The 24,539-nt window shown below is 45.2% G+C and overlaps 1 protein-coding gene across 4 annotated transcripts in view; it reads left to right on the top strand.

The window, feature by feature from the left end:
* Positions 1–24,539, top strand: part of Cacna1c (calcium voltage-gated channel subunit alpha1 C) — a 697,711-nt gene that overhangs the window by 361,252 nt on the left and 311,920 nt on the right. The window lies entirely within an intron of this gene.

Below are 24,539 nucleotides of genomic sequence, written 5' to 3'. Positions count from 1 at the left end.
CTTCATCTTCTAAAGATGCCACAGCATGCACCTTGGAGCATAGTCACTGACCCCCAAACCTTGAGAGTGACTCCTTGCATCTAAAAACATAACAAAGTGCAGTTTTGGCTGGGGCTTAGCAGGAAGTGATTGGAAGGCCTTCAAAGGTAACATCTAGAATCCAGGAGTCAAAATGTGATGTGGACAATAAACCTTGATTTTGTATTTACCTTATGGCAAGATCATATAGGTATATTCTCAAATATACACTAAACAGTGGGTGTGTGACAGCCATTTTGGATTCTCACTCACTCTCAAGGATTGCAGGGGGTGTCCATGACTAACCAGCTCATCTCCAGACACCATTCTCAGAATTCTAGTCCCTAGGCTCATTGTAAAACCTTCTACCAGCTTGTACCACAAACCTCACAGGCCTCAGAGACACCCAATGCCATCCAGGTTAGATGAGTGGGCACCCCTGTTTGTGAAGGATCATGCCCCTGCCTTAGCCAGTCTCCCACCTGTGATCCTTGGCTACCCTGCATTTCCCAAGGGCAGTGACCAGGCCTTGTTCCTTGTGCTTTCTCCAGGGGTCTAAGAGCTTGCCGGGGGTTTGCCGTTAGTATCAGAGTGAATGAAAGAACAAATTAATGAAAGAGTACACCCTTTATCACCTTCCCACATGTATTAGTGAGGAGTGAATGAAGTGAGATTTACAAGTACCCACATAACCCATCTTCCAGATCATTTTATTTTCATTTGCATTTCAGCCAGCATCTAAGTGCTATGTGCCAGGCACAGGAAGAGAATTCATTGTTTTGTTTCATCTTGAAGACAGCCATCATCCAGCTGTAGAACTTACTCTCTCTGGAGATGGATGAGGGCAGAAAGTGATGTCCCACATGTTTACCAGCAGGTCATGCAGAGCCTCAAGAGAGGTCATGAGTATAGCCAGCTCAGGTCACAGAAGTCAGCAGGCTATGGGCTTGATGCTCATGTGCTGCCCTCCCAGGGATTCCTCTGATCCAGTGGGGTCCTAAGACAAGAGATTTCAGAGGACCCTGGACCAGCCTTCTGTTGCTCACACCTTTGGAATTCCAGGGAGTATCTGCCTTCTGGCATCCCATTCCCTAGTCCCCAGGCACATGGTCAGTCCCCATTTTCTCCTTGTCTGATTCATGCCTGAGCTTTGGACCCTGGGGCAGATCTGGCCAGCAATGTCCCTGAATAGTGTGCAGGAAAAGTTCCCACCTTGGAAGCAGGTTCCAGACCCCTGTCCTACCTCCCCACTTGCTCCAGGGGACTAAGTACATGAAGGGGTGGGGCAGGGTCTCAGGCCTCATACCAGATTCAAAAGAGGTGGCTGGACCCCAAAATAAGGGGCCTGGAGTAAGAGGATTTTGCCCTTTGAAAGACCCAGTGGGAACTCAGTGAGGTTTCCTGAACAAAAGAATGTTCTAGAAACTGCAGTGAGGTGACTCCCCACTGTGAATGAGCCCTATATTTTCCTTTTCCAGTCCCAAAGGTAGGGAAGTGCCAGGCTGGCTGTCAGGGCGTGATGACCTCAGGTGGAGAGGGGCATAGACTGCCCAGGTAAAGCCTCAGCTCTCTCTCCTCAGCAGGAATGCAGGCCTGCAGACCCACCTCCCTGCCAGGGCCAGCTAGCCACCCTGAGTGCTGGCCATAAGGATTCAGACCCCTTCAGATCCAGAGTGCGGGGGACTTCCCAGTGGTTTGCAACCCATGACTCACTCATGCAGCTTCTCAACAACTTAGTCAGACAATCCAAACATGGAGGTGATTGGCATATTGAAGAACTCCCTTCCTGTTGGCGGGTAGGGTGTCTTCTCACTGAGGCACAACACCTGGTTTAGGGCTACAAATAGTCTCCCCACGGGAATGGGGCTGAGGAGCCGAGTGAGCAAGGATTTCAAGCGAGTAGTCGGCACAAGAAGAGGCACTATATTAAGGCCTGGTTATGTTTAGAAGTCATCCAGAGAATGTTTGGCATGCTGAATATAAACTCATGCTTCCGTCTGCCTGCCACACTTGAAGATTTCTCCCAGAGGGACACAGAACGTGGGGCGCCCTGGAGAAGATCTGGGAGTGTCTCAGGGAGAAGGCTCCTTTCTCAGGAACTGGGTAACACTGGGGAATAGCTCCCAAGCTTGTTCCTGCCTGGAACTCTCAAGACATGGTGGGCCAGGGGGTGAAGCTCAGTGGTAAAGCCCTTGTCTAGCATGTGCGAGGCCCTGGGTTCCATCTCTAGCACCACAAAAAGAAAAAAAAGGTGGGGATGCGGGTAAATGTGACCCAGTAATGTCAGCATTCAGATTCCAGCAGAAAAGGCTTCCTTTGAAGTCGACCCAGTTCCTAAATGCCTCAATAATGGAACTCCTTTTAGAGACAGGCGTTAACTGCCAGTGTTATGCTTTAGAGTTCAGTTAGCTGGGAAGAGTGATGAAAATGATTGTCCCTCAGCCCACACTGAATTGAAGGATGGTGGTCCCAGAAGAGACTGTGAGTTATCTTATGTGGTCCCTTTCATCTGTCAGCTGGGGAAACTGAGACCCAGAGAGAGGAGGTGACCCCTCCAAGGTCACACTGCCATTCAGTACCAGGGCCAAGGCTCTAGAGGGCTGAATTGGTTTATTCTAACAGTGTGTTCCCAGGGACTGGGAAAACATGGATAAGGTAAAATGAAAATGCCTTTGGGCAGAGGTGCCACCAAATGAAGCTCCACTGTCTGTGAGGTCTGCAGCTTGGCTTGGGAAGCGGCTCTTAGCAGGTTTGGGATATGGAAACAGTTTGGGTTGGGTTTTAACTGTATACCAGCTTTCAATCGGCTATCAGGGAGATACCCTAGGACTATGTCAACTGGAATCTTCTCCTCCTACCACTTTAGTTAAGGAGAAGAATGGAAGTACTTACATGGAGTAAACTTTTGGCAATAAAATGCTTGACTCTGCAGGCTGGGAGCATAGTAGGGGTCCATCCTGCAAGGAGGAGATGGGCTTCCACACCTCCTCGTGGCCCTCCTCCACTAGGCAGCCATAGCTCTGTGCTTAGCATTGCCATGGAAGGGAAAGACAGGGCTTGGGTGTATCAGAAGCGTCCTGGGGAGGGCTAGGAAGAGCTGTGGAGCAACACACAAACCTGGCTTTATATCTCAGCTCTGCTCCTTTGGAGTCTTGAGCCACTCTGGTTCTCTGGGCCTCTGTTTCCTCATCCAGAGGATGGGAGTAGGATGGTTGAATGAGAGTAATGGTCTTGCATAGTTCCTGGCATACAGTACCCTTTGTAAAGGGCTCTGCCTACAGTAGTGCCTCGAAGATAATGCCATTCTGACTAGGATTCCAAACATTTGTGATTCATTTTGTCTTAGGGAGAAAAGAAGATAATTCCCCCTGAATTGATATGTGTAGATGTGCTGATTTCAGAGAGGACCAGAGGAAGAAACAGCAAGGAAAGAGGGGTAGCCCAGCATTTTTGAGTTTCCAGGATTCCTTTTTGGGTCTCTGGCCAGGACAATCATCTTGGGAATCGTGTTTGCTCACTCAGTGGCTTGTCTGGGAAACTCTAGTGAGAAGTTGACCCTTTTCTTCTAGTAACATCCTGTTGTAGTGGCCTATGAGAAAATATTTCCCTTGCTGTATATGCCTTCTCTCACTCGGCCAGAGACCCCATGTCACTTCCATCTGTTGATCGTCCAAAGTTCAGAGAAGTCCCTGACTGGACCCTCCCCGGGGCTAGGCTACGACAGTATCAATACCAGTCAGCATTGATGGAGTGCACGTCACATGCCAGAGTCAGTGCTGAATGCTCCATTACAACCTTGGCAGGGAGGACACTCTTACCATCCCATTTTATAGAGGAGAAAGTGAAGGTCCTGGTGAGCTCCTGTAACTTGCCCAAACTCACATGAATAGTCCATAGCCATGCTGGTATTTGGACCAGGCATTCTGTGCCCCTAATTCCTATGCAGTACCTCCTTTCAAGTAGGAGAAAGAGCAAGATCAAGGGGTGAGAAGGGGACCAAACATCCCACAAGGACAGTGAGCAGCAGAGGAAGTAGGCTGGGTTGGGTGACCAGTTCTTTCAGTGAACTGAAAACCCAAACGCCCAAATGTTGGATGGCTGGACGCCTCCCTAAATGATGGACACATCTCCCTGCGGCTTGCTCTTGTTGGTATGAGTCGTTAAGTTTCCCTTTTCTCTCATCCCTTCTCCACTGAGCAGGTGCTGAGCGTGGCTCCCTTTAGCAGGTACCCTCCACATCTGTCTTTCCTCCCCCAGCTCCATAGCCTTCTGGTTATTGGATCCTGGATTCTTCTGGGTTGGAAAGGACTGTGCACGTCACCTCTGCATTCTTCTGCCTGACTCGGGAGTCCCTTTGTGGTCTTCCTGGAAGGATTTTTCAAAAAAATTATTCAAGGATGATGGAGGCTCCTTTTGGTGCCCATCTAATTGTTAGGAGCCTCCTGTTTAAAAACTCTAGTCAAGTGCAGCCTCATAGAGGCTCCAGCCATTGGTTCCAGCCTCTGTCCCTTTAGGGCCATTTCAAGGCAGTTGCTGAATAAACTATTTCAGATATCATAACTCAAGAACTCTCAACCTTGGCTCTGTTGACGTTTGGGGATGGATAATTCTGTTGCCAGGGGCTGTCCTGTGTGTCGTAGGATGGTTAGCAGCATCCCTGTCTTCTACCCATGAGATGACGTGGCAGCCTTTCCTCCCCAGTTGTGACAACTGAAAAAGTCTCCAGACACTGCCAAATGTCCCCTGGGAACAGGGGGGTCAAAATGTTGCCTGACTGAGAGTCACTGCTCTAATCCTGCCTTGTCCCTGCTTATCTGGAATTCAGAAGATCCATCGCCCCCACCCCCAGACTCCAGTGGCCAACTACTGAAGAGAAGACCCCTCTGTGCATCTTGCCTCTGCTGAAGTGGCCAAAGTCAATAATCCAGGCATCTTTGTGGCCATCTCCTGGCCCCAGAGACAGGTTGGTTACCTTGGTGGCCTCATCAGGAATGGCTCTGCTTCTCTGTTCCTCCTTGGGGTAGGCTGATGCAAACGTGGGGTAAAGAGGGTGTGGCAACATTGGTGATTTCCAAAGTCTTCTTTCCCATTGATCCTTGCTGGAGAGCTGCTCTGCAGTGATCCTCTCATTTTGTTGGGTGAATGCAGAATGGACACAGCATGTGCGTTTTTGACTGGGTTTAGTGTCCAGAGGCATGTTTCCTTCCATGTAGGATCTGCAGTTCTATGTTCCCTTGGACGATCCCTCTCCCTGCTGGTACCCCAAATACATGCCACCACCTCTCCCACACACCCCGGGTCCAGAAATTATCCATCAAAGAAAGTGGAGCAAGGAAGACAATCCACAGGCTTCCGAAAGGTCTGGAATCAGAAGCCAGGACTCCCGTCTCATCAGGTTTTCTGTCTGCACAGTGCAGCAGGCCTGAGTCACCTGCTGTGTTCTCTGGGACCTGACTCTGAAATGTCTTGGCTGAAATGTGTCTGGCTTTCACCCCAGATGCAACATGGTCTCCCATGTCCCCAGGGCCACAAACTTCCCCTTCTGGGGTTCTGATTTACTCTGCAACAGTGTAGTGAGAAAGTGGACAGTGTGGGGGTATCATCATTGTAGCTGCTCACCTGATGTCCCTGGACCCTCACTGTGGGTCTTTGGCAAGAGGCCCTACTGGAAAACACCACCCCGTGTAGCTCTGCAGTCTGCTCCCCCTTCCTTGCTCAGTTAATGAGGTCGCCTAGTCTGCTGAAGGTTGTCAGAAGGTCTAAACGGTGAGACCTCAATTGACAGGCCCTCTGGAAATTCAGTTACCCTGTAATTAAATTCTTATGTTAAAAAAAAGTCTTCATCAATCATACAAAACAAGCTGCCTGCATTTGAAGTGTGTGGGTTGCAGGAAGATTTGGTGCCATGTGGTAGTGTTTGAAGACCTTCCCAAGATGTGCCAGGTGGATTCCGCCTTGCTGTTGTTATCCTGGCCTTTGCCACTAACAGCTTCTACTCCTTATCTTGGAGGGGAGATGTTTGTTACCCCTGAGGACCATGGGATAAGCAATGGTCAATTTATTGGGGAAAGTCTATTCTGAGGACAGGTGAGTGTCAGGGGATGAGAACAGACTGAGGATTAATCCTGACCTACTTTAGGGTTGTGATACAGGCTATGAAAAGGCAATTAGCCTCTCTGAACTTCACTGTTGCCAGTCTGTGCAATTGGATAATGATGTTCACGCTAACTTTGTCAGAGCAGAAGTGAGGGTCAGATTAGACTTTGCAACACAAATGCATCTTCAACTTATAAACATACACAAAAGGACAGACAGATTGCTGTTGGGGAAGAGAGCACGGACAGAGCACCCACCATGTGCAAGGCTGGGTGCTGTGGGGAGGTCAGCATTGAGGTTAGGAGTATGGGTGGGAGTTTAGAGGAGGACCTGGTCGCTCCAGCAGGGATGCTGAGGGCTGTTGTGTTAGCAAAGGTGGCTGAGATGATGGACCCTGCAGAGAGATACTCAGCTACCCCACAGTCTCTGATTCAGACTGGAGAGCTTGGAAGTTCCAAAGCCCCTAGTCCCCTGTGGGGACCTGTGACTCTGTGGCTCTCCTTTTGGACTCCCTACCTGTCCTTTGCCAAGAATGCTTCTTCACTGCTGCCTTTGATTACTTTGTTGGGCACATGGCCCTTCCATGCTCAGCACGAGGACTGGGAGCAGCCGGGAAGACCTGTGTTCAATTCTCAGGTGGCTTCCGCCTTTCCCAAAGAAGAGGTGGAACGGAGAAAACTTTGAGGGTTTGCTTTAATCAAGTCACAGCCCAAAGGATCTGTGGAGATGGTGGGTCAGGAGCCTGTCTGGGATTTGTTAGTTTCCCCCTGGTGGTGTTGGGGGTCGGGGAGAGTACTTTGGTGTGGAGAGCTTCCTGGAGGAGGTGAAGCATGAATTATGCCTCAGCTATGCACAGGACCAGAAGGGGAGAACATCCAGGGATGGGAGGTAAAGCAGAGGCTAAGACCTGGGGACGGACCGGTGATGGGGATCAGATTAGATGTGCCTGGCGAAGGGAGAAGTGAGTGGAGGGAAGAGGGAACAGTGAGGCTGGCATGGTGGGGGAGCCACACCTCTGGCTCCCGAAAGCCAGGTTATGTTTTTTCAACATTGTGTTGTAGCACTGGGTCTCTGTGTGTGTGGCCAGAAAGGTTGTGGTAGCTGTGTTCACTGGAGTTAGAGGAAAGACTCTGGACGTAGACACCCAACAGGCCACCATTGCAGTAGTCCAGGAGCTATGGGAAGATGGCAGAATTAGGAAATTGCTTCCAAAATGTGATGAGGATGACGTTGGGGGTTATTGGGAAGGATTGAATGGAATCTGTTTTCTGGAAGCTCCTAACCCAGTGCAAGCCCTGCCTTCCACATCTGCTCTGCACAGTCAGGCTGCCAGCACCCCCCTCTCCCCCAGCGCCTCAGATCCCTGCTGTCCTGCCCATGCCTGTCCCAGCAGCCCAATGCAAGCAGGAACTGGACTGCAGAAGGCCAGGCAAACAGGCTTTGTCCTTACTCCAGTGTCTTGGGGGGCCTTTTCCAGCCACCTGCTCTAAGTTGTGATAAACGAAATCTCTCCAGAAGAGCAGCTTACCAGTGACCAGGGACCCACTGAGTTGCAGTCATGATGGAAACACTGGTGTGGTTGGGAGATGGGTTTGAAAAGGGACCAGGCATCTCGTCAGCAGCCAGCCTGCATCCTGTCTTTGAGAACCAGAGAACCAAGAGAGGGGAATGTCTGCCTGAACGTGAGCTTCCCCAGCTGTGCGTAGGGCTGTGAGAAGCTTATCATTACAGTGACCTGCAATGTAGAAGAGACCAGGAATTGGGGTCCATTCCTTTGTCTTGGTCAGCAGAGAGAGCTCTGGCACTCCTGCCCACAAGGTAGATAATAATTTGATTTTCTCTGAGTGCAGCAAGAGAATCCTGCCTGCCTGGCTCCTGCTTTTGCTTCCCCCAGGCACAGGAAGGCTGACCTTGACTTCCAGTTATAGCCACATCCCCCTGGGTTACTCTCTACCTCTTTACTCTCAACCTGAATAATCATTTGAGAGCTGAGGGATTCCCCCCCAGTGTTAAGTTTTGTTTTGGTGGGGAAATCTGCACAACCCAGGTGTGCACTTAGACCCAAGGACTTGAGAGAAATGAAACCAAATCCTGGAGGCCTAGGGCTGGAGAACTGAGCAGGGGCTGTAACTTTCCATAAAGGAGGGTGCTAGGCTGCTACACCTGCAATGGCCAAGCAGCCTGCTCCCCTGACCCCGCAGTATTTATCATATTTACCTTCTCTTGGTTATGCAATTAGCGTGAGCCTTCAGACTGGAAAGGGTTTCAACTTTGCTCAGAGCTGTTTCCAGCCTTCCCTTAAGATCAAGAGTGGAGGAAGCTTTGGGAATCTGCCCTCCTGCAGAGGGGAAGGGCAGCCTCGCATTGGGCTGATATCCAGCAACAAGGACATCTCAGTTGTGAAAATGTTGGAAAATATCAGCTTCCCTGAGCCCCCCATGTGCCTCTGCCCCTGCTAAGACCCTCCCCGCTGAAAGGTTAATTCTAGCACAGGACTCTACTCCCATCTGCTCCAAAGGCTCTTTTCTACTGGTGAGTTTCACACTGGGTTGTTAAATATTTTGAGAACCTTCCTGTAGTTTGTAGTTTATGCCATGTCTCTTCACATTGGGTCTCAGTATTTTATGCTGCTTTGTTTTTGCCTTATTAAGATAGAAGTAGTCCTTGTCAAAACCCCACTCACTGTCTCAAGCCCTGCTCAAATGTCACTTTGTCCATGAAGCCTGTCCTGCTCAGAATGAGTCACCTGCCTCTTTGCCCACATAACATTTGATGTACCCTCTTTTATAGAATCAATGAAATTTAACCTCCTATTTTAGCAGTGGCTTACAAAAGGGGCAATTTTGCCACCCAGGGGACATTTGGAATAGGTAGAGATAGCTTTGGTTGTCACGAGAGAAAGGGGTGCTACTGGCATCTAGTGGGTAGAGGCCAAGGATGCAGTTAACCATCCTACATACAAGGGCAGCTCCCTCACACCAAAAAGTTACTGGGCCACACTCATCAATAGTGCTGAGGTCGAGAGGCCCTGTCTTGGGGAGTCTGGTGTGTCTCCATGTCCATCCAGCTCCTTCCATGGTGAACTCCTAGAGGGCAGGACATGGCTACTTGTGTCTTTCCCCAGCCCTTTCCTCCTTGCCAACATCCCAAGGAGCCAAGGCAAGACATTGCACTTAGATGGACACTCAATAAATGGGGCTGAATTGAATTCATTTAGTTAAATTGAATCAAATTGAATCGAATCTAAGCTGCCCTGCAAATCATTAGGCAAATGCACCAATTATTTTGGGCAGTAGCTCCTTTGCCTCACAATCAGGAAATATACAGGGTCCAGCCCCAGCTGACCTTGTTGGCTTAGACCAGCGTCCTGAGAAAGTGAATGCAAGGGCTTAGGGACAAGTGTGACAATTGTACAGATTTGTAAATTGTGACCTTGAGGAGTTTTAGCTTCTTATTTGCCATGCGTCTCAGTGACAGAGCTCTTTTCTGATTTTCTCATCCTCCACCCCCACCAAAAAAGAGAGCACCAAGAACTGAACTACCACAGCCCCAACTCTTTTCAGTGAGTTGCAAAAGTATAGAACTGTCCAAAATCTGTCCCAAGAGGCAGTGTGGTTTGGAGCAGAACTTCCTAGCCTTCTCACCTTGGAACTCGCAAAGTGTCACGTTCTAACTGCATTCTAGGGAAAGGTGTGAGGCAGGCAATCAGCCTGGTACTTCAACTGGCCCAGGCCCTGCCCTTCTGCCCCAAGGCTGGCAGGGGTAGACGCTCCTCACACTGGTAACGCCTTAGGGGCACCCCCACTTTGGGGTGCTCTGATGAGACAGAAAGACATGGCAGAAAGAGTCAGATTACTTGTGTTACGGTCAACTCCTTCCACACCAGAACCACCAATGGTCTGACTCGGACCTGTGAGCTTAGTTCCCTCATTTGTAAATGGGAATAACAAATCCATACCTGCTTTCAAAAAGAGGCTGGACATGGTCATCTTACACACCTCCCCTTAAGCATACGAGGTGTTCTGCATGCATCACTTCATTTCTCCTTCTATCGGCATTCCCATTCTGCAGCCGAGAACACCGAGGTGCAGAAAGATTGTGTAGCTTGCCCAGGGTCGCACAGCTCGCATACGGTAGATTCTGGATTCTAGATCCCATCCTGGGCCTTGCCTATTCCAGAAAGCAGCTTCATTCTTTTCTTTGATGTCTCAAAAGTGCCGCAGCTGCCCTGCCTAGCATCCCCTCCATGAGGTTTTGAAAACACAAAGGCTGCTTCGCCTGGTGGTTTTAAGCTATGCTCGGGATATACAAGTGATCTCTAGGCTTTTTATGTTACACTTGGACAAGATTAGCATCGGGCTTTCCTTCTCTTCAAGATTAGATTTTCTGTTCCATCCGGAACAACCTGCTGTTCCCCAGCTACACTGCCTGGTTTCAAGCACATCTAAAATTACAAGAGAATTACCTCGCTTCTGGTATTTCTGTTTCCCCAGGAAAGTAGATACTAGAGAGACAACTACCCAGAAACCAGGGGGCGGCATGTTGGCCATACGGAGACAAATAAAGCTGTTTTCTTTCTTGGCCCTCTGAAGGATGTGTCTAATTTGGGGCATGTTTTGTTTGGTTCATCTTGTATCTGGAGAGGTTCTTCGTTTCTCCCTAAGTGACATCTCTCCGGAGCACACAATTCCCTCTCTTCAAGGTGAGTAATCCACTCTCCAGCTGTTCATAATGACTAATTAGTGAACAAAGAGGCTAATAAACAAAATTAGCTATTGGGCCATGGTTTGGGATTGAACCAAAGGGAGGAGAAAGGTCTCTGTCGACTTGCTGTTTATTTTTCCTTAAAAAAAAAAAGGAACCACAATAAGACATGCCACACATCCCCACTGGTGATTTGTCAGTCATATCTGAAATGTCCATGTCCAGTGTATTCCCTCCATTTGAGAATAGATTGAGGTGGTTCCAGGAGAAATGGTAGTCTATTTTTTATCTCTCTTGCTCTCCTCTCTCTCCATTCTTCTGTCTCTCTCTTTTCAATATATCCAGAAAGATATCTAGGCATTCTTATTTAGCCAACATTTGTGGGCAGGGAACTACATCATTGCATCTCAATCTTATTACAGCTCTTTCTGTCTATGGGACCAAGAGACTTCCACATGTCCTCAGGGGCACACCTAGTAGGGGTTAGTACTGGGAATTAACTGTGATCTCCAAATCCAGTGCCTATCATCTTAGGCATTTACAACTAATATATGCCTATTTTGTTGGGGAAGACCAAAATAGGCTAAAAAGAAGAGATTTGAAAAGAGAGAAGTGCTAAGTTGTGAGCTACCAAGTACACTGGGCTTTTTGGAAGCTGCAGAGTCCGGCTTCACCATAAAGCAGTGGGCAGTTTGTGGGTGGAGAACCGTGTGCTCACCCACAGGGCTGTTCTGTGAGATCACCTCTCAGGAAATATTTAGAATCTGATGCCCACTTGCTTTACCTCCCAGCAAACCCTGCAGCCCCTCCGCACCAAGTGGTGCGGGAACTCTTCTTCTGGGCCCCTCGGGGCTGTGCAGGCAAATTCTTTCTCCATTTCCCTGCCCCTTCCACTGCCCTTCCTTCCCTCTGCTGTCTTCCCCTTTTCTTCCCACTCTTCGGAGAAAATAAGTCTGTGGCAACCACTGGACTTGGTCCCTCTTGGTATTCTGTCTGTCTCGCGGCCTTTCTTTCTCCTTCTCCCCGCCTGGCTGATGTTTCATATCTTTCTCTGGAGAAGGCTTTTGTATCTCTTAAAAGTCTCCTTCTGTTTTAGTCAGATTTTTCGCTGCTTCGACTAAAAGACGGGACCAGAACGATCAAGGAGGAAGTTTATTTGGGGGGGCTCTTTTCAGGTGACCAGTCTCAGAGAGAGCTGGCTCCGTTCCTTGGGGCTCCAGGTGAGGCAAGAACATCGTGGTGGAAGAGTGTGGTGGAAGGAAGCAGCTCACAGGATGATCAGGAAGCAGAGAGACTCCACTCACCAGATACAAAATATAGGCACACCCCCCAATGAACCACCTTGTCCAGCCACACCCTCCCTGCCTTCAGTTAACCACTCAGCTAATCCCACCAGGGTTAAGCTTCTCATAACTCAAGCATTTCTCCTCCAAACCTTCTTGCATTGTTTTACCTACGAGCTTTTGGGGGATCACTCACATCCAAATCACAACATCTGCCAAGTGAATTCCTGTTTGAGATTAACTGATGTGCTCCCACAGGGCTACTGATGGCCCACCTGTCTTCGATCCATCTTTCTTTCATGTTTGGCTCACATATTCCATTGGATTTCCGCCTCCTTGGTTGGGTAGGCCCAGCCTGCCCTCCTGAACTTTGCTACTGGAATCAACTGGAAAGCTCAATAGTCCTTTCCCTGCTGTCTGAGGAAACATGAGGTAGATCTTCATGGCTAGAATCACCTTGATGCTTGAGCAAGCACCTAGGGAATTTTGGGGGTGCATTGTCATGGTGACAATGGAGTATTTATTGTAGTACCTTCCTCAGACTTTCTTATGCAACCTGCCCTCTTTCCTGGATTGCTGGGATGCCGCAGGGAGGTTTCTTAAATTAATTCTGTCAAAATAGCCTTTGAATCCTTTTGGAGCAGGACTTTTTTTTTTTTTATCTCACAAAACACAAACTGTTCGAGAGAGAAGAATTAGGAACAAAGACAACTCAGGACTGGAGAGAACTTGGAGAACATTTAGAGAAAAGCGTGGAAATGATTGATGGGTTGGAAAATAGGACCTTGGATGAGAGGTGAGAGGGATGGGGATTATTTAACTGGGAGAAGAGAGGCTGACAGGTGACCTAGTAAGAGCCTTCAAGTTTGTGAAGGGTTAGGATATGGAGGCTGGCGATTAGCTGGCTTCCCATTACCACCAGAGAAGGAAAGACAAAGTGGGAGGTTGGGAAGTCAGAGCTGCAGTGAGAACTTCTCAATATTGGCTTGATGAATCGAGAAAAGCAGGGTGGGCCACAGGACCATCCACCATGCCATCGTCCTGGTCAAGATCAGCTCTAGGATGGTGATGGTACAAGAAAGCCAATGTCCATCTGTCATCTGGAGCAGAGATTCCTAATCACTTGCCCTAATACCTGCATGGCATTGCCACCATCTCCTGGGGCACATGGCAAAAATTCAGTTTCCTGGGCCCTACCCAGACCTCCTGGTTTAGAATTCCTGGGAGAGAAGTATAGGAGTCTGCTCTATTTGGTTTTGCTTTTTCCCAAAGGAAACTTGTGCCTAACTCATGGGGAAGTCCTATAATTCAGATCTCAAGGGTCCCTTAACGGTCCTGTGTTAAAGACACAGTCCCCAGTGTGGTGGTATTGGGAAGGAGTGGGACCTTAGACGTGGAATCCAACGGGAGGTTTTTAGGTCATCAGATGTGCCCTTGGTGGGGATTGTGGGACCCTAGTCTCTTTCTCTTTCTCCATTTCCCGCCATGAGCTGAGTGGTTTTGCTCCACCATAGGCTCCCCCTAGGAGTGCTGCCTCACCACAGGCCCCAAGCAATGGAGCCAACCAGCCATGGCCTGGAACCTCCAAAACTGTGAGCCAGCAGTGCACCTTTCCTCTGTTGATGTTGATCATTTCAGGCATTCATTATAGTGGTCAAAAGATGTCAAACACAAGAACCAAGGAGCTAGTCGGGTAAAGAAAGAGAAAACCCCTCCCAAATGTCTCTTGCTGTCCCAAGTAAGTCTGGTATCCAGTGAGTTGTTGGTCATGCATGAGCTGTTCCAGAGGAATGGACCTCCACTGGAATGGACCTCCACTGGAATGGACCCTGCGTGTGTCAGTGCTGTCCCTGGGCTCTGCAGAGCTCTGGACTCTCCTTGCTGAGTGCTACCTCAAGAGCTCATCCTTACGTTTGTCCTGGCAGCAGCTTACGGCTTAGCAGCGCTTGGTGGAGTTTCCTGTACAAAGAAGTTGTAAGGGTCCAAAGGGGCTAAAATGGAACGGTCCTGGGGGTCAAGGGCTGCTATCCCTGTGACCTTGAGCAGTGGATTTGACCTCTCCTGGTCACAGATTCTCTCTCTGGAAAAGGAGGCAGCAATCTCCTAAGTGCCGGCAGCTCTGCCTTTCTGTCTCTACTGTTTGAAGAATGGCAAGGCTGGAGTATATTTTTAAGAATAGAAAGTCTTAGGTCTAGTGTAATATTTGAGGGTGAGATTATTAACTCCAAGGTGTTTTTTCTTTTTACATAACTTGCCTGGGGTGGGGGGAGCTGGATGGATAAGGAGGAGAATAGTAGTCTAAAAGCATAGGCATCTCCAGTTAACTCGGCTGATGTATGAGCCTGCTGTTTATCACAGGCGGCTATAGACAAGTTTTTCTGCCACTTGGTGACAGCATGCCAACTACAGATTCTGTTCTTTGACCTTGAAATAGTTTCTGGTATATTTTAAATGTGAGTAATCAAAGAGTACTACTATTCATGGGAAGACTAGGAATGTTGGGGGAAGGGGCTGGGAAAATGATTTTATAGCCTTGTTTGCTTTTTCCTTGTTGGGTTCCAGATTACTGTGGTATTAAGTAAAAAAGGAAGTTCCAATGGTGACTTGTAACGTTGCTTCTGAGCTGTTGGGGACCAGCCACACCCTGATACTTGAAATATGATCTTGGTATAAGAAAAATTTCTGGTTGCCTGTGTACCCTAACCTTCCTCCTTAGTAATAGTATCTGCTTGGTGAACATTTTCTACCTAAACTGAAACACCAGATTTTTCAGTCTCCAGCCAGCCCAGGTGAGTTCAAACCAATGAGCTATAAGTTGAAGCACCTACAGTCTATTCTATAATGTAAGGAAATCCACTTAAAACAGAAAAGATAAACCTTTTTCCTTCCCATCTCTTCCCATCCCCTCCCTTCCCTTTCCTTTCCTTTCTCTCCCTTCCTTCCTTCCCTTCCTCCCTCCCTCCTTCTCTTTCCTGCTTCCTGGAATGCAGTTATAATGGTTGGAGTTCCAGCAACCACTTTAGACTTAAGGTGAAAGGCAAGCATTGACCATGGCCAAACAGAAAGACAGGAACCTGAGACTCAGTGACAATGCAGCTGCCATCCCACCCTAAGACTGTATCCCTTTGGGCAGTTTTTCCTCTGGAGAAAATAGAAGCAATGTTATTTTTTGTTTGTTTATTTCATGTATGCAGCAGAACCAAATCCTGATAGATATATATAGGTTCCCAGGAAGCTGACTTAATAGTGAGAACCAGGACAAAGTAAAGAGCTACCTCGATAAGCAGACACTCCAGCTGAACTGTGCAGAGCAGTAGATTTCTGCTCTAACATAGCATCGCAAAGGACAGATTCTGAGTCAGACAGGTGTGACATTCAACTCAGACTCAGATTAACCGTGACCTTGATTCAATCATTCTCTTGAGTCTCAATTTTTTAATTTGTAAATTAGAATAGTAATCTCTACCTCCCAGGCTATTCATAAGTATTACATATCATTTATAAGGTGTCTTGTTTAGTAGGCAGCACACAGTAGGTGTTTAACGGTGTGTGTCTGTGTGTGCGTGCATGAGTATGTTCATTTCGCACCAGGCTATACATCCACTGAACTATGTTCTTGGGATGTATAGATAAATACCAAGTAGCCCCTGCTCTCCAAGGGCTCCCAGACTGGCTTGGTGTCCGAAGACGGGACCCAAGCATAAAGCCCAAGGGTGTCTATGTGTTGTGATGTGGTCTTGGGGGAACATGACTGATATAAAGTCAGAGCATGAAGGATGCTCTCCTAAGAGCAGGGCTTCTTGGGCCTGCTGCTGGGGATGCCTCCTCTCTCCTCCACTTCTCTGAATACTACTATTTCTTTTGTCCCCACTGAGGCTCTTCCTCTTCCATAGAGCAATCCAAGTTGTTCCAGCCAGTCCCTGGCCTTTCCCTACACTTATTTCAAGATTTCCCAGCCCTGGGCTGGACTTATTCCCCTGCTGGTGTGTGCATGTCTGCGTGGCCTCTCCATCTGGACTGTGCGCTCCTGGAAAGCAGAGAACAGGTCTGTCATGCTTCTTAGGTGGAAGATAAGGTGAGGCCTCATGGTTGTCAGGGAGAAAGCAGAGCTGGACAAGCTAAGAACCTTTTTCTTTGAGATCCGGGAACAGGCTGATGGGCCTTCCCTCCCTCCTGTGGCTGCAGATGGCGCAGTGAGGCAGAAGGGGAAAGAGAGCCAACGAGGGACAACTGGGCTTGGAGGCGCTCACTGACTGGGCAGGCTCTGGGCCGTATGGCAGTGGCTCTGCTCGCAGGCCCAGGGAACCCAACTCCTCCCCAGGTGTGAACAGGATGGTGAGAGGTGGTTTCTCACCCTAAGGAAACCTCCACACAAAAGAGGCTTCCTCCCCACAGAGCTCCCAGCCAGTTCCAGGCTGTTAGTCAGATGTGATAATGGCCCGGGGTGTGGGTGGCAGGCAGGAGGGATGAACGTCTCCTTCATCAGAAGGGAGCTCTTGGAGTCCCACATGTTCCTCTCCCAGCTCTTCAGAGGAACCAGTGCCTCACCCTGAATCCTCTTGCCAGGACACAGGCCAGGAGAGACAGGTGGCTTGTCTCTCCCTAGAAATCCTCCTGATCTAATCTGGTAATAAACAGAGGAGACTCATGGGAATCACTAGAATGATACTTTCCCCCTCTGGATTCATATTTTTATAACATAGTGAGGGAGATCTTGGAAATCATTAGGAGGATACTTTTCCCCCTAAGTATAATTTCTATCTTCCTTCCTTCCTTCTCCCCCTCCCCCCTCCCTCCCTTCCTCCCTCCCTTCCTTCTCCCCCCTCCCCCACCTCCCTCCCTTCCTTCCTTCTCCTCCCTCCCCCTGTCCCTCCCTCCCTTCTTTCCTTCTCATGACATGGTATTGGGGCATGAACCCAGAGGGGCTTTATCACTGGCCTACATCCCCTGTTCTTTTTATTTTTCATTTTGAGACAGAGTCTCACTAAGCTTCCTTGGCTGGCTTTGAATTTGCAGTCCTCCTACCTCAGTCTCCTGAACTGGTGGGATTTTAGGCATGTGTCCCTGCTCCCAGCCTCCTATTTTTATAGTTCTCTATATTCCTCATTTTATAATTTTATTTTTATAATTTTATGGCTCACCTAACACTATGGTCTCTACCAAATAACTTCTGAACTATACTAACAAACCCAGTTTTAGATGTCAGAGGAGAGGTGGGTTACCTGTGCCTGTTTGCAGACACCCCTTGTTTGGGAATTTCCCCCTAGTCTGTTCAGGGTCTCCATGAAGAGTACTTACATACTTCCTACCTGATGCCCAGCATTGGAATCCTCTCCTCACCCTCTCCATCTTCCAGAATGTTCGAGAATTTCCCTCCTCTGGATGCGGTCTGTGTAGAGGATGAAACAACATTACATATGCTTGTTGAGGATGTAGATGGGCAGATCTCTTCCAGAGAGGCTGATTTTTCTTAAGTCTTGTGGTGATGGTAACGGTGTGTCCTAAGGTGCTGGATGAAGAAGGCCTCTGCACCTCATGTGAACTGCTAATGAGGTACCAGCTTGGAAGGGAGGGGGTTGACGAAGTTCACCTAGTCCTCAGTACCCACCTCCCTCCTCAGGGGCAGCTGCAAGTGTCATTCAGGTCTGGAAGCCAGGAGGCCGGTGGCTTTGCCCACTGTGCCTGGTCACAACCCCCCAGAGCCTTGAGTGCTGGGTCTGTAGAGTGTAGGTGTATCCTGGTCCACTTTCCAGGTCAGCCTTCACTCACCCCAGCCCCATCCTTGGGTTCCACTGCTTCCAGTGTGAGTCCTCAACCCCAAATGAGAGGTGAGATCAGGGTGAAGGCCAAGCCCCGCCCTAAAACACTTTCTCTCTTTCATTGTTGGTTTGATTGTGAAGGCCTCTAGGGAGAACGCCTACAAGGACAAGGGAAATACATTAGAAATGTCTGTGCAAAAGGGAAAGGGTAATTTTTCACAGGCATCTCTGAGAGTGGGCATGTGGCTCAAGACTCCACAATGGCGGAACTCATCTTGCCTGAAAGGTGCAGCTCCAGAGTCGAGGCTGGGAGTCAGAGCTTGTGTTAGCCAGGTCTATGTGGTTATATAAATGAACAAACCTGAGTGTAGCATCCTGGTGCAGAGACTCTGTGAGGATAAAAAGACAGAGGAACTTGAGTTATGTTGTGGAAATGTACCACAGACGGCCTGGATAAACAAAGATGTGAATAATGATTTCTTAATACAGTTCATAAAATAGGTGCAGAGTCAAAATAGTCTTGTCTTCTGCTAGAAGTCTCATCTGCCTAAAAGCAGAGCATCTAAATATATTCTCACAGTGGACTGCTGCGCATCGCAGCTCACAGGAAAGGGAGCAGCAATAGAGTCGACCATGCTGGGCTCAACTCTGAGCAAAGAAGAGGCTTGGGGTGAAGGATACTTGGAGAATAGTCAGTCATTTGGGGGTTCTGCTTGCTCACAAAAATAGAAACTGTTATATGTAATATAACCCCTGGAAGACAGTGGGAAAGGAGGTTGCAGAAAGTGCAGAGCAGAGAACAGTCTTATGATTCCGTGAGACCCTCAATTCCAGAGGACACGTTCTCTACAAGCAGACACGCATAGAGAATACTAAGGACACCACATGGGCGTGTGCAGCGAATTCAGGGGAATCAGAATGAGGGAGCCACTGACCATGACCAGAAGAGTGGCCTGTCGACTACAAAAGAATTGAACAAGTGCATTCACCCTATCTACCTGCCTTAAAGGGTTCCAGTCAGTCTTGATTGATTTTATCTTAAATAGTGGAAGAAAGTGATATTTTCTTAGAGCTTCTGACAGTCATCTTTGTGAAATTATGGAATGTGTGTAAGAACCAGGGAAGGCAAACATTTTGATTTTCTAGAGTCCACAGGCTCTAGAAGGCTTACTCTGTTGTTAATCCCTGGCAGATTCTTAGGATGTATTCCTTAAAAGATGCCATGTGCTGAAAGAAGTCAGTAATTTTGGCAACATGTCAGATTAACTAGATTTTCTTTCATTATAGGCTTAGAGCAAAAAAATAGTGAAGACAGTGTTGATTTTGGAAGGCATTTAGGAACATCTATTATGATTTTTTTCTTGAAAAACATGGATAAATAGATTTGTAATTGATCAGCCAACACTGACCAAAAAATGTGGACAAGCGGGGTGATAAACTGGAGAAAGGACTCCATTGTCATGGGGCCCCAGCCTACCAACATGTCTAAAGTCAACGTTCTTGGAATTGCAAAAAATGAAACCCACTCAGACTTGTTGAGGACACAGAGTTTGGAGAAATAACTAATGCCATAAATAGAAAAAATATTTACAAAATCCATACTGGTTTTCTACTTAATATGACTGGAAACCAAACATGCTTGATATGCTTCCTAAGAACTTCCAAAAAAAAAGTACCATAAATATGCCAAGAAATTTTAAAAATGGCAATCACATGATAAATTAAGGAGCAGTGAAGAACATACATCAAAGAGGAGATGGATTTCCTACCAGTGGGAATGGATGGACCGAGAGGCACGTTCCTGGCCCACACTTTGCATGACTACCCGTTGACAGCCCCAGAGAACTGTGTTGTTAAATAAGATGTAACTCAGATAGGAAACGTCATAAAGACATATTAAGACATACAAGGTCTCAGCAAATAAACCACTCATGTCTTCCTCGTGAGACAATGAATCAATTAGTTCTTAATGTTCTAGGTGACTGAGATGAATCAGAATCAAGGACCCTAAGATTAGAATAAAATAGATCAGTCAGTGGTGAACTTGAAACCAATTAAATAGAGCAAGGGCTTAATAATTAAGAGAACAGGCTCTGAGATAAGAAATACTTGCACATGAATCCTACCTCTGCCACTTAAGGATTGTGGGACTGCATAAGAGTTATTTAACCTTTCTAAACCTCACTGAAAATGTATGATTATTTCTATATGAGGGACAGAAAATGTACGTAAAGTACCCAGTAAATTATAACTTGTACCAACTCTATTAATACTATTAATACAAAAACTATGCTCACTGTGGCTACAAAATAGAAATTAAAATTAATTTTTAAAAGATTTTGAGAAATAATTATATCAGAAACTATATATATAATGCAAGATTAATTAATATTAGCAAGTAATATTAGGTGTGAGCCAAAATTAGGTATTATGTATTTTTAAAATTACTTTTCTTATTGAGGTAAGCCATGAGTTTCGCTTTGAACTTTGTAAACTATAGAAGTTGGGTTGTAAATGTAAGAGAAATGTAATATGTAATATGCAACCTAAATAAATACTATGTTTTATTGAATATAAAGGTTAAAAAACCAGGGTCTCAACTTTGGAAAACATAAAAAGGCTAAAATAAACCAAAATGCACTCAATGAAATAAACAAACAAAAATACTCCCACACAAAAATATCTAGACACATGAAACAAAATGGCAAAGTAAGGTCGAACATATTAAGTATGATTTAATACTGTTAAAAGTCTAAGACTTGGTCTGGGGTTGTGGCTCAGTGGTAGAGCACTTGCCTAGCACAATCAGCCTGGGTTCGATCCTCAGCACCACATAAAAATAAATAAGTGAAATAAAGGTATTTTTTCCAACTTTAACTAAAATATAAACATTTAAAAAAAAAGTCTAAGACTTGAAGTTTTAAGAAAACAAAATCCAACCGTACTCTCTACAAAAGACATACAAAAAACAAAGTGATAAGAAAATCTAAAACAAATAAAATAAGTTAATTAGAAAACAGTGTAGATTAGATTTGATACATATGTCAAGGAGCTAGAACGATGAAATAAAAAAAAATATGTGACTTCTGGGCTGGGGTTGTGGCTAGTGGTAGAGTGCTTGCCTAGCGCGTGTGAGGCACTGGGTTCGATCCTCAGCACCACATAAAATAAATAAATAAACAAAGGAATTATGTACATCTACAACTAAAAAAAAAATTTAAATTTGACTTCTTCAAAGTCTAGACTCAAAGAGTAAGGTAACATGATAACATACACAAAGGAGATTTTAAGACTAAGAGAATGAAAGCTATTCATAGTTGTATATTAAGAAATTTGAAAATCACAATGGCAATCTTCTTGAAATATGTAAATTTCAACTTTAGGTTATTTGTTCCAAAACACAGAAAAAAATACTAAAGTTAAAATCTTATTTGGTAAAACTAGTATTACCCAACACAGATATCTCACACACAGACACACACATACACCCACCCACACACACCACATGCACACAGAATTTTAGAACAATTTTATGTATTACACAGATGAAAAATAGAAAAAACAACAAAATAAAATTAAATCTAATGGATTCACAAATGAACTCAAGGTCTATTTGATTCTGAGAAATTTATTACTCTAATAAGTTCCATCGGTAAGTCAACTAAGAAAATGCAGTGTACAATAAAAGAGGGTACCCATTTTAGATAAAACTTTTAGTATGCTAGAAATAATGACACCTAATATGATAATGAGTATCTATCTCAAGCCAACAGCAAACATTTAGTAATGAAGTCCCAAGGCATTCCCTTTACAAATTAAGAACAACAACAAAAAAGGTCTGGGACTTGGAACCATTGCTAATTGTCCTTTTAAAAAGGTCTGGAGAATACAATGAAGCAGGGAGTGGAAAGGGAGAGACAAAATTGTCAATATTCGAAAAAAATTTTATTGTAGTCCTAGAAAATATAAAAATGTTTAGGATTAATAAAAGCACTCAGAAGGGTGGCTGGATACGGCATAAATATTTAAAAAGTTAAAAGCTTTTAAAAATGACCATTTAGAAAATAGAATGGAAAATAATTCCTATCTACAATAATTATAAAACTGTAAAAATATGCTGATGGGAAATATTTCTGAAATTCTGGGGACTGTATGACCTAATTAAATCTAAAAGATAAACAGTTCGAAAGAAGAGAAACATGGTATTTCTATAGGAAAGACTGAGTATTGTGAAGATGATAAATCTTCCCAAATTAATTTCAGCGGGAGGCACTGGGGATTGAACTGAGGGGCACTGAACCGCTGAGCCACATCCCCAGCCCTTTTTGTATTTTATTTAGAGACAGGATCTTGCTGAATTACTTAGGCCCTCTCTAAGTTGCTGAGGCTGGCTTTGAACTCATGATCCTCCTGCCTCAGCCTCTTGAGCTGCTGGGATTACAGGCGTGTGCCACTGTGCCTGGCCCAAATTAATTTTTAACTTTACAAAATCCCAATCAATATCTCAGGGTATTTTGTTTGTTTGGTGTTTTGTTTTGTTTGTTCTGATTTAGTGGGGAGTGGGAGAAGGAGGTCACTTGGCAAAAATAGTTGTTTGTGTTTTTTTAAATTTATCTGAAAGAATAAACAGGCAGAATTTACCAAGCAAAACATCTGAAGAACATACTGCAGAAAGGATCTGCTCTTCTCTGAGACCATGTTCCTACAATGGAACAGATGGGTCCGGGTAGAGGAATCCACAGACAGAGCAGTGAAAAATCCAGCCAGGAAACAGGCTTCAGTAACAATGATTGCTGGTGTAGAGAATAAAATATTTGAAAAGAAATGTGTCCAAAATAACCTCGAATGTAATAATAGCACCTTTTTAAAAGTGGAAAGCTGGAGCCATGAAATAATAATCCGTTCAAAAACAGCAGAAAATTCAATTCGCATCATTCTGTGCATCTTCAATGTAGCATATACTGTGTACTAGAAAATAGAACCTAGCAGGGCATCTTGGAGCACACCTGTCATCCAACAGCTTAGGTGACTGGGGCAGGAGGATCACAAGTTTGAGGCCAGCTTGGGCAACTTAGTAAGACCCTGCCTCAAAATAAAACATAAAAAGAGCCAGGGATGTAGCCCATGGTAATGCCCCTGAATTCAATCCCAAGGACCAAAAAATAAAAATAAAAAATAAGAGAACAAAATCTATTTTCCCTTATGGAATCAAATTTAAAGTGCCTTCAACCCATATATGGGGGGAGAAATTTTATTTATTTACTAATTAGAGCTTTCTGTATGATCAGAGAAACCCAGTACAACAGAAGATGGGTGAGATAAGGGTGCTGTATTATTAAGAATTTGGAAAGAAGATAACTTTACATATTTACCTTATGCATTGAGTCCAAACAAATTACAAACAGATTAAAGAGTTAAATGTAAAATAACACATTGGGGAAATGAATATTTAACTGTTCTCAGGATTGGAGGGGTTTTGTTGTTGTTGTTGTTGTTTGTTTGTTTGTCTGTTTGTGGTTTGAACCCAGAGCACTTACCACTGAGCTACATCTCCAGACCCCCAGCTCTTTATTTTGAAACAGAGGCTCACTAAGTCATTGAGACTGGCAACTTGAACTTGTGATCCTCCTGCCTCAGTCTCTTGAGCTGCTGGGATTATTATTTAAACACAAAAATTAGGGAAGAAGGCACAAAGAGAAAGATGAAAAGATACAATTATCAACATATGAAATTTTTACATGCAATAGAATTACAGAAATTTGAGGAGGGCAAACGCAAACTGGGTAAATATTCTTTTATAGGCATAGGGTCAGTATTGCTGTTGTGTAAGGAGATCCTAGAAGTCAATAGGAGGAACACTCACACTCCATTAGGAAATGTGACGAAGGATGTGAAGAGATTTATTCACAAAATGTATTCCATACATTGGTCAATACATTTCTTTTTAAAATCAACCTCACAGGTAAAAGAGAAATATAAATTAAGATGAAATTTTCACTTATTCAATTGACAAATATTTAAAAAATATAACACACTAGCAAAAAGTGTAGTAAATGGGCTCTCATATACTCTGGTCAAAATAGAAAAAAAAAGTTGTGACCTTCTGGAAATGACTTATTAAGATCTTTGATATATCCATAAACTTTTACCAGTAATTTTCCTTATAGGTATGATCTGAGAAAATAATTTTAAAACATTTATTTACCTTTACATACAATGATGTTCATTGCAGCATTATTTTCAAACAGAAAATAAACTGAAAAGAATCAATGTCAAAAGAGAATGTTTAACTAAATCATGTTATAATTCATGATGAGCTAATAAAAGTATGGTTTTTGAAGCTCACAAGTAGAAATTCTCATTTTTTCATTAATAATAGAATATAAAACATATGGCCAGCACAATAACAAAAGTTTAAAAGGGAAATAGGTATGCATAATATCACATTTTTTATACAGTAGAAAAATAAATTCAACTGCATACGAATAAAGATTCTAGGCCAGAACTAATGAGATACATTTATTATTAGAAATGTAAAATTATGTGCTCAAAAACCAGAAATGGAAGCAGACTGAACTATTGCATTTGTGAAGACCAGAGGGATTTTGTTCTCCAGGCCAGGTGACATGACACCTGGTTTGCCTTGATGGCAACCTGGGGTGTCCAGGTTGGGAAAGCG

This window comes from Urocitellus parryii, chromosome 5 (assembly GCF_045843805.1).
Source record: "Urocitellus parryii isolate mUroPar1 chromosome 5, mUroPar1.hap1, whole genome shotgun sequence".
Lineage (NCBI taxonomy): Eukaryota > Metazoa > Chordata > Mammalia > Rodentia > Sciuridae > Urocitellus > Urocitellus parryii.
Note: the sequence above shows the minus strand (reverse complement) of the source record. Positions and strands in the feature narration are given on the sequence as shown.